This window comes from Solea senegalensis, linkage group LG1 (genome assembly GCF_019176455.1).
Source record: "Solea senegalensis isolate Sse05_10M linkage group LG1, IFAPA_SoseM_1, whole genome shotgun sequence".
Taxonomy (NCBI): domain Eukaryota; kingdom Metazoa; phylum Chordata; class Actinopteri; order Pleuronectiformes; family Soleidae; genus Solea; species Solea senegalensis.
In genome coordinates this window covers 16311400-16323285 of record NC_058021.1, presented here as the reverse complement: position 1 = coordinate 16323285, position 11886 = coordinate 16311400, and positions in this window count along the sequence as shown.

Sequence of the window (11886 nt, the reverse complement as noted above, 5' to 3'; positions counted from 1 at the left end):
TTTTGTCACATTTTGGACGACATACTATACAATGACCCTTTTGAGTAAATTTGGACAACATACAAAGTTGTATGACTACTTTTGGACGACATACCAAAGTGCGATTTCTTTGGCACAACTTAGTATTCTATGACTTTAATTCAGATAAACCCAGGTGGGACTCGATCCCACAATCTCTGGTTTGGGAGGCCAGTGCCTTATCCGTTAGGACACAGAGGGCTTTTTGTCCTGTTTTCTCGGAGGACATACTGAATTATTACTTTTTTGAGTGATTTTTGACGACATACTATACTATGAGTTTTTTGTCACATTTTGGACGACATACTAAAGTATGAGTTTTTTGTCACATTTTGGACGACATACTAAATTATGACTTTTTTGTCACATTTTGGACAACATACTAAATTATGACTTTTTTGTCATATTTCGGATGACATACTATACTGTGACTTTTTTGTCACATTTTGGACGACATACTATACTATGAACTTTTTGTCATATTTCAGACGACATACTATACTATGACTTTTTTGGGTGATTTTGGACGACATAATAAACTATTACATTTTTGAGTTAACTCGGACAACATAGAAAGTAGTATGAATACTTTTGGAAGACATACCAAAGTGCAACTTCTTTGGCACATCTTAGTATTCTGTGACTGTGGTGCTTTAATTGAGATAAAGTCAGATGGGACTCGAACCCACAATCCTTGGTTTGGGAGGCCAGTGCCTTATCCATTAGGACACAGAGGGCTTCTCGTCCCAGTCTCTCGGAGGACATACTATACTATGACTATTTTGAGTGATTTTGGACAACATACTATACTATTACTTTTTTGTCACATTTTGGACAACATACTATACTATGACTTTTTTGTCACATTTTGGACGACATACTATACTATGACTTTTTGTGACATTTTGGACGACATACTAAACTATGACTTTTTTGTCAAATTTTGGACGACATTCTAACCTATGACTTTTTGTCACATTTTGGACGACATACTAAACTATGACTTTTTTGTCACATTTTGGACGACATACTATACTATGACTTTTTTGTCACATTTTGGACGACATACTATACAATGACCCTTTTGAGTAAATTTGGACAACATACAAAGTTGTATGACTACTTTTGCACGACATACCAAAGTGCGAATTCTTTGGCACAACTTAGTATTCTATGACTTTAATTCAGATAAACCCAGGTGGGACTCGATCCCACAATCTCTGGTTTGGTAGGGCAGTGCCTTATCCGTTAGGACACAGAGGGCTTTTTGTCCTGTGTTCTCGGAGGACATACTGAATTATTACTTTTTTGAGTGATTTTTGACGACATACTATACTATGACTTTTTTGTCACATTTTGGACGACATACTATACTATGACTTTTTTGTCATATTTTGGATGACATACTATACTATGACTTTTTTGTGTGATTTGGACGACATACTAAATTATGACATTTTTGTCAAATTTTGGACGACATACTATACTATGACTTTTTTGAATGATTATGGGAAATATACTATACTTGACATTTGATAAAAATGTAATAGTTTAGTATGTCGTCTAAAATTTGCCAAAAATGTCACTATTTAGTATGTCAACGTCATAGCTTAGTATGTCGTCCAAAAAGTCACCAAAGTGTCATAGTGTAGAATGTCGTCTAAAACTGGGCTGGGTTGTGATTATGTCTTCGACCATCTCCTATTCATGTGTATTCATCCCGTGGGCCTATGTTTGACACCCCTGCATTAGACAAAACGTTTTCAAAACCCTTCCAAACATCTGTATTTGTCGTCAGGGTAATGGACAGTTTAATTTTTGGGGTGACATCATCAGCTTTTTTCACCCTGTCTCTTCTCCCTCCTCTCTCTTCAAAGGCAAAGCCTTCACGTCTTGTGTATTTGTCACTAATTGATCACGACTACTCATTGCCATTTGCTTTGTGCTCCACCACCAAAGTTTTCCTTGTAAAGTGCAAACACACTCATGAACCAGACAAAGAAACAAGACAATTCCCATTAACTTGTGCTCTTCCAGTCATCATCAATGTAGGTCTTTAGTTATAGGTTTTTACTGAGAGACCCGTAGTGACAAAAACAACATACTGTGCATTTAATCTTTTTTAAATAGATTTTGCATGGTGTTTAATTATCAATATGTCTTTTTTTGTTAAATGATTGTTAAATTTTTTTTTTTATATATTTTTATAGCATTATTATTTTTGCCTCATTGTAGCATCAGATTTAGCTAATTAAAACATTCTGTATCTGTAAAAATTATCATTATAGTTAAAGTCATATAATCCTGACCAGGATGTTTTCCCTAAGGGAATCGCCTGTCCCCACAGCAAACACTGCATGACATTACATTTTACATACATTTTGCTCCAAAGCTCTTCCATTCTATAATTGCTCTCTTACATTTTGCATTACGTAATGCGCATGTACATGCTTAGGTTTCCCCACTCTTTCCTTGACCTGAATTTTACTCCATTATAATGTTACTTCTTCTGTATAAATGTATTTTATATGCCTTTAATTTTGTGCCAACTCTGCAGGGGAAGGCAACCACTTCACTCTATTCTGTGCATTTGCCGGACAAATTCCTCTCGTGTCTTCATAAACTTTGCCATCAAACTGTGTTGAAAAGTAAACACATCAAGATGCTGCTCCATTTGCAAAACAAAGTTATTAATTCTCGCATATCTTTGATGTCTTTATTCGAGATTAAACACATGAGCAGCATTTGGGTTTTGAGATCAAAAGAGCAATCTTTCTTTTTACAAGACCATTTTCAACTCTGGCTTGCTCCTCGCCAAAAACAGTCAAATCATGAGGGGAAAATAAATATAACAATTTGGAAAAAGTAATACCCCACAGCTTTGTGACATCAGCACAAAAGAAGCATGGCCCCTGATGCTCTCCGCTTCCCATACAACCCACAACTGGGCCGTAGACCGAGGTTGCCTGGCGCCACAGTCATCATGTGTGTCAGTCACTTGCAAAACTCACTGTTTTCCTTAGAGGATGAACTAAGCTCCTCCTTTAGCCCTAACGATTTATTTTAGACTCCGGCGTCCAGAGACCCCCTCTCTTGAAATCCCAGTTTATCTTGGCCATGTTGTTTCAATGTGAACCAATCAGCTTAGCCTCCAGTGGAATGTCCCCAGAGACCTGCCTCGGTTTCCCAATAGGCTCATTCATTTTGAGGACACAAGTTTAACATCTGGTTTGTATTAGCGCTCCCTACAATAGCTCTCATCTCGGGCTCAGTTGCACAGGAGGGACAAGACGGAAATCAGTCCTCGCAGAAATATGATAGGACGCATGTAGAAATAATTGGATACTAATTAGTTGGCATAAAATCTATTGTTTGACATTTCGTTTTTAAGACTTTTCTACCTTTTCTTTTGCCACAAGACAGATTTTCAAGATTGCATTTTAGATTGGAAACTGATGATAGACATCCTGGTGACTGGCTGCGATATATGTATATGTGACTTATAGTCATGCTTAATCCATGTTGGCAAAGTGGACATGGATAAAAAAATACATACAATTAAGGTTTAATCATCATTCTATTCAGTAATAATAAATAATTCAATAATAATAGTGTTGTCACTTGGAATCAGGTTCTGTCCATAGGTGTTTAAATCGTTTAAATAAATTTACACATAAACATAAACTGTCCAAAAAGGTTCATACTGACTCCTTTGTAACATCATTGAGCTTAAATTTCGTTCAGTCAGACAGAAAAACACGTTTTCTTTCATTACCTTGACCTGAGGAAGACCACAGGAAGTTGTTGAAACATGTCAAGGTAATAAAAAAAAACCTTATTTTTCTGACTGAACGAAACTTTAGCTCAGTGATAAACATAAACACAATTTGCAGGCTGTAAAGCCTTTATTTCAAGTTAACATGCTTCATTTCTGTTTATGGCTGAATATGATACATCGTTTATGTAAGTGTACACATGTATGACCACATCTTTGTTTTTTGTTTTTTTTAAGGAGTGAACGCACACGTGCGACTGTGGAGCTCTGAGGAGACAAATATCTGAGATGGCAGACAAGGGCACTTTAATACTCCAGTAATGAACCTCAATGTTCCAGTCGTATCCAGATGTGCCATTGTGGGGGTATGTATACTCAGCGAGAACACACTGAACCAGCAGGTGCACGTCTCAGGTAAAGGCTGCTGCTCCCGGCTCCCGATAAGCAACCACTTTTACTTTTCTCTTTCCTCCCCCACCACCAGTGTCCTCCCTCTCCCTGCCTCTCTCTCTTCATTATCTGTACTACCCCAGAGTGCAGAGCATTGAAGTTGCTGCCAAAACACAGTACATGCCAAATGAAGAGCAAGAAGGAGGAGAAGCAGACAAGGGTGCTCTCACTCTTTTATCTGGGTGCTATTGAAATTTTTCCTTTAAAGAAATAATTCATTTTCGGCAACCTTCAATTAGGCCCGCCACTACAACGCCTAAATCTTTTGACCACAGTATTAAAACGCTTTCACTATTGATTTATCATCTGAGCATCTTATAATCATTAAAAAAAGGAAAAAAAACTTTTTTGTCTTTGAATTAACATTGTTCTCTCAGAAGACTGCGTCTGGTTGTTCCTGTTAAACCAAATGGAGCCATTAAAATTATGAAAATGAGAAAATGAATTACAGGCTTGTTATCTTTTTTTGCTTTCTTGGTATTCAACTAAGTTGTTTTCACCCATTTCTAAGCTGACCTGAGGGCTGCTTCACAATAACCTTGATAACGGATTAACCCTTAGTGCTCACACAGGTGCACCCATGGTAAATTGTTGGGGGACTAATACACAACTCCTTATATGGACATCCTGGAGGGGTGTGTTTGTAGGTCACATATTCAGGCTTTAAAAAGAATGCATTTTTGAGTCAAAGTTAGGATTAATATTATATATCACATTTGTAGTAGTGATATAAAGTAGCAATGATTGTGCTAATCACGAAATAGACCGTTTATTCTTTTCTTTTTGTTCATAAAAAAACAGCCAAGCGACCTTTGAACAGTGACATATTTCCAAATTTCACAAATTCAATCCGATTTTAATCATTTTGTGTACTTTTTGCTCAGGTGTGTTTATATAGTTGGTGAAAATGAAAGAATAAAAAGGAATATAAGACACTCTATATTGCGCATTCTTATAGCCTCTGTATATATTGTGTGTTTTAACATAGTAATGGAAAAAAGCAGCTGAAATGCTCTGTGTTCTAAGGGTTAAACAGGGTTTTTCCAGTTATCATGGTGTAATTCTTCTACAACATAAACGTTATCTCATATTTTGATATAGAAAGCTGAGAACATGTCATGTATCTGAATGAATGCAAGGCCTTTACCTAAAGCACATACAGTATAAAAGCCGTTTTCTAAAGCCAAGAAAGCAAAATGAGCAGGCTTGACTGAACCACGCCTCCTAAACCTGACTTGGCCTACGTGGAACATATAAAGCCAGGATGGACTGATCTGATTAGGGCCTTATCCACACGGAAACAGAATGTTTTCTTTTTTTGTTCTTAAAAGGTTTTTTGTAAATAGGCATCATTTCAAGAAATGACTTCATAAACATGAACCTCCCTAAAACGTGTCTATGCCAGGTCTGTATGTGGCGCTGTAACACTGCCACAATACGCCAAACACTGAGAATATTTGGAGCATGCGCATAAAGCTTGAGCTGTGGGGCCATGACATCATCATTTTTTTCTCCAAAGTTGCATATTGGTTGAATACTTTAAATATACGTAAACCTTAAAATAAATATCCTGTTACTCATCTGTTGGTCCTGAGCCAGTCTCTGGAAGTAACTGTTCCCCAGTGTGAGCCTGGATGTTGAGGTCACTCGTCTGCAGGCAGACTTCATATCAAGCCCTGGTCATGCTCAGCCCATGGCGTCTCTCTGAAGCCCAAAGATTTTGACCTCTGACCCTTTGGAAGGTTTGGTTTACAGCCGGAGTTAACAGTGCTTATAGCCTGCTGAGAACCTGCTCATTTGATCCAGGAGGCAGTGTTTTACAACCACCAGCATCCAGCTGATAATCACAAAAAATAGGTTAATTTTAACTTTTTTTGTTCTTCATTTCTATGAATCCATGTTGATATTTGTCCTAAAAAAGAAATAATGTATCAGGACACAGAATAATATTGTTTTGAACTATTATTATTATTTTTTTATTTTTTTTTTTCAAAATTGGCTTCATAAAATAGTGAATTAATGACCTGGCTTAGTCCCAGAGTCATGAGTGTGATTGGTAATAACAGACAGTGTTTCTAGTATCACGCTGGACACACAAGTAGATTTATAAACATGACGAGACAGATTACACAAAACAGGACAGACTCTGCTCTGTGATGTTTTCATAAAAGACTTGCCGGGACTAAACTTGCGGGGAGTCCTCATTGTGGGTATTGAGTATAGGTGATAGTATGGGTAATGGATTAACGTGCTGATACATGAAGATTCACAAAAGTGTAAAAGTGTACTTGCTTGGTAACTTATTAACAATTAATAAAAAAAATCAGGAAGCTTTTGATTGGGTTTATAAGTGGTGACACATTTTTTTTCATGTTTAATACTTTTATTTTTTAATGCTTTATACACATAGACCATCGGGCATGCCATGATAGAAATAAGAAAATAATCTCGTCTGTAAAAAGGGTTGAAGGGTGAATACCCCCCAATGGAATTTTCACAAACTAGCAAATCCAATGTCTCACTGTCACTGCTCGTAACTTCACGATACAGTCACTGAGCTGTTGATACAAATGTTTCTGGATGTGTTCGCTGATTTTACAGTATATAAACTATATACTTGACATTACTGCTGACCGTCATTAGTTTCCATTCACTGCAGTTCAGAGTGAACATGAACTAACATATCACACTGCGACATCTCACACTCAGTTGTCGGGGGCAATGTTATTGTCGTTTCGTGACGCAGTGCAGACTTCCTTAATGTAAACAAGCGTTGTGTTTTTCTAAATTCTTTAAGACAAACAATTAGCTCATATGGATGTTGTGAAAAGGGTAATATGAGCTTGGAAGCTGTTTAGCCAGCGACTCTTTTGAGGGTTTTGATATCAGAGCTCTTTACCAGTTCACAGCATCTCTGATACTTACAACCGTCTTAACAATAGAACAAACACCCTGACAAAGTAAAGCAAACAACAGTAAGTGTTTCTTCAGTTTGATTTTGTCTTAGAAGAAGTTTATTTCCACTGTTTTGAAACATCAGCATTAATATATTCAATAATCTATGAACTCTGCTAAGCACAATAGTCAGCACAATGCAAAGTACAGAGTTGTGAATTGGAAATATTTATGCAAAACTACCCCGTGTGACCTTTTGATTTAAGCTGAGAGGCAACTTATCAAGGATGTAAAAAGGTCAGAAAAAAGTCATATACAGTGTGCGCTGTATGATAGACATGTAAGTCCATTCTATAGAAAAACAAAACAGCACAAGAGTCAGAAAAAGGCCATTATTCTATACAAAGATAACCAGAATGTAATCACGGTGTTCAGACACAAGAATCACTCAAGTCACTGACACAGTGACTTATTTGTACCACAAGACATTTGTCATTTTGACAGCTAAAAACACTTAAAAAGATGGAACACTTAAAAACTTGGAAGTTGGACTGTAACAATGTCCAATGTAGTACAACTTCTCTTTGATGGATGAGTGGACGTAAATGGGGATCTTTTTATAAGCTGCTGAAACAACAGCAAATTTGGTTAAAGGCCAATTCTGGTGTTCTGGTTGCATCAGTTTTCTTTCTGGTTCATTCTCACCCGCTTAATTGAGACAGGAAAGCATGTTGTACTGTTGGCTGAAACTGCTGTGACGCTGCGAGTCTGAGGGAGTCTTGCTTCACAGACCATCTGTCTTTTGACGGTCCAAAATATCTAAGCCCTCAATTTGATGTCACAAACTTGAAATGGAGGGCACAACAGATTGGTGTTATTTCAAAATGACACACTGGCTCCAGAAATGGTTGCAAAAGTTATAACAGTAATACAGTCGCTGCAATAGCATATTGTTAGACATGGGGAAACTATTTCTAGGTCAACATCCCCTCTGAGTCAGAAGGAGCTTTATAAAATACATGATGGTTACCATTTTGTTTTTAAGATAAGTCTTTAAATAGCACTGGGCGGAAAGCAGTGATAAGATCATGGTAAATATCTCCAATCTATGTTTCCGTTCAGTTATATGAAATCATTTCTCTAATTATCTCTTGCACACACTGTTATAAGGTGATATTTGCTTTTAAATGGTTCCATCGGCCCTGGACACTCCGTTCCACTCCAGTCTGCTGTCACGTAGTCAGTGACCATTCATCTCCGCTGGCTCTTGCTGGCATCAACAGGAGCCCGACCAGGCTCTGACAACTCCAGGGCCACATCCGTCTTTTTCTAAGCCACGGTCGATGTTGGAGTCACTGTGCTATCATGTGACCATTTGTCCGTGGGATGACTAAAGTGACAAGCTAAACAAATGCTGCAGTTTATGTGCTCTGCCGTCAAGTAGGTCTTCCACTTTGTGATGCAGAGCACACTGTACATGCAGGCTGCTCATCGGCTGCAGTCGATAGCTTGTCCATATTGACAAAACTGAGTTATCTGGACATATATTTTTGATGTATCTGAACCTGGTAGATCTTCATGCAAGTTAGGTTAAATCAGCTGCCACTTAAACCTCTATATTTAAAGCTACAGTGTGTCATTTTGGTTTGGTCTTTGTTGTATGATGTAATGTTAGTTAGTGAAAATGGACTCAGTCAAGCAATACTATCAGACTCGATTGTGTGTATACAGTGGTACCACAGGGGCTGGTGTGGGCAAGAAGCATTAATCCTGTCAAACTGAAACTAAAGAGGAGACTTCACTCCATGGAAACTTTTCATGCTACTTTCTGTTTTTCAGTCATTCTCTAACCTGTTTGTAGCCATCTCCCTTTCCTAGCTCTATGTTGCTGTCACCGCCGCCTCTCTTGTGTGCAGGATCTCAGTATAGCAGTATTTAGATCTTGTGCAAGTTTAAAAACTTCTCCCCGGGGGAAAAAACAAGCTGTATCAACGCGTTCTTGAATTATTAATTTACATTTTTGGCACCCTTCCCTTGGGGTACCAGAGTAAAATGGTACGGTCAGGGTGGAGCTAGACGTGTGTTTCTTCATCGCCTGCAGTCTGTTCTCCTTTTTTGAACAGCCACAAAACGAGCAGGAAAAAATGAGCATTGTTGTGTACTGTGTCGATGTTGTCGTCCGTTGCTGTCGGACCGGTCCGACATCACACTATGCAGCCATCAGGCACAGCCCACACCCCGCCTATCAAGTAAAGGGGTCAAAACACAAGCCTGAGCCGGAGCTTTACCATTCCAAACCCTAACATACTGCACCAAACCGAACCATACCATATCATGATGGAAATATGGCTTTTTACAGTTATGCTGCTTTTCCACTACACAATTCTATAAAAACAGCATGGCTCGACTCTACAAGGTTTGGGTATCAGGCACATTGTATTTTATTACTCCATAGTAGATTAGATTTGAGAAATTTCCTTGCTAACTGTTGGAGATTAACGCCTGTTTTCAGGATTTTTTATCTGGTATGATTTGTGTGTGGGACTTCGCGTTCATGACTCTTCCAGTGACAACACTCTCTGCCAATCAGTGACCTCACCAGAGCAGGTACTACAAAACAGTACCATGTACCATGTATAATCCCTAATGTAAAAGCAAAAAAAACCCAAAAGTTGTCAAGTCTGTGTAGAGTAAAATCGCCATTAGATGCTCAAAGGCGTTTGTTGTAGCATGACCTTGCACGACTGGAATTTGCGCTCTGCTCAATCCCTGGAAAATATTGGTATATAATCTGGTAAAAGTGATAAAATCATTATAAATACAAGCTACAACAACCCAGTCAGTGGTCGAGTTCACACGTCTGCTCTCAAGTGGAGCAACTCTCTAAAATACCAAATGAAACCATCGCTGATAAGCATTAAAGCCATCTGGTTTCTGGATCTGGTGGAGCATGACAGATATCTACAGCTACTTGCCAGATCACTACTTAAATAAGCTTTTCCATGAATTATGCTTTAATCCATGAAATGGAATTTCCAAGATAATCGAACTGATATTTAGGAACAGGATTGTATAACGTCTTTGATGCAGACGTTTGGTGGCGCCAAATAAAACAAATTTGTTTTTTTTTTGTTTTTTTTAAAGACCTAATCTAATGAGGCACCATAAAAAGAAAATAAAGGAGCCTTTCTGATCAACCAATGCTTTGTGAGAATGAAACTAATAAGCTCTAAGTATCCATTATTAGGGCTCCACATTAACAACCTCATCCCAGACTCTTTAACTGCACATTTATTTCCTAATTAGCTGCAATCCTGTGAATGGCTGGCAAAGGATCTCACTAGCGTCTCTGACATAGGTTACAATTAGGTGTATTGTATTGAATTAGCATTGTGGAGCCTGAAGTCGCGCTCTGTGAGGGCCAGTGTTTTATTTGTCACCTGGGAGCACAGCTCTGAGGCCAGGTCACAGCTCCCCACAGCAGGGATCCTGTAAATCGCCTGTTGCTGCCGCCGAGGCTGACCTGCAACAGGGCTGCCATTCAACCATCTTGTGAGGAATGTCTCCTGCAGCAGTGGGGGGGTTGAACGGAAGTTAGATGTAGTTTTAAAGGAACAGAAGGATGAACCCGTGTGTGGACAGTGTTTCCTTTGAAAGGCCATTCAAAGAGTCCTTTGAAAGAAACCACGTCAGCTGATTACACATCCTCTGACTCTTTTTGTCTAATGTGTAAAAACAATAAAATCTCAAGCACTGCATTTTGCTGAGCTCTGCTTACTCTGTTGCAGTCATGAAACTTATTGTCTATGTTAGACGTACATATTGTTGATATAGTATACTCCTATACTCCCATTAAACTGCTGTATTTTTCCTTAACCTGTGGTTTTCAAAATTAAATTTCAAGATATTGGCATTTATCAGCTAATATTTAACAGCTCCACAAAACACATGGCTGCAGTTGAGAGCGCACATTTCATCTAACACTTTATCCAACAACCAACTCAACACTGATTTTCAAATATTCTAACAACATGCACATTTTCTTTTTTTTCCTATTTTTAAGTATAGTTTGGTCACTTTCTTGTCTTTTCTTGTTAGCATTGCTCTCTGTGATCTTCACTATGCTTATTGATGTTATATTGCGGTTCCCTCTTCTTCTTCTTTGATGGACCATTGTAGCATTCCTGCTCAGGACTCCACAAACAGCCTTCACCCCTGTCCTGCTCTCTGATTGGCTGGAGTTGTTGCAGACTCTATCACGTTTGGGATGCATCAGCGATCCTCTCTAATCACATAGTGTTCACACATTACGAATGACACAAGTCTTTTGTTTTGGAGCTGCAAAAGTAGTATGTTTATTTATGTGACACTGAAAAGTCGAGCTACAACTGAAAATCTTAAAATATTGCATAAAAGTTTTTAAGCTTGAGAGAGGTACTTATAATGGTAGCATGATGGTAGCGGAGGTAACTATAGTGTAGAAATAGCAGAAATTGTAGACAAAAGAAGGTTACATATTTGTGGACCTATATCTATAGTGCAAGAAGCAAATATGACCTCAATAATAGACTTTCTGATCTTGCTTGGTGCTCTTTATTTACATCCACAAGTTGCACCATCTACACTACTGCTTTTCTCAGTGAACTAACTCCCATTATGTTTCTTTTGACCAAATTGTTTAATATTTGCGATACATATTAAATAGAAACCAGGCTAATGTGAGCTGCAATTGACTCCGCCATGACTTT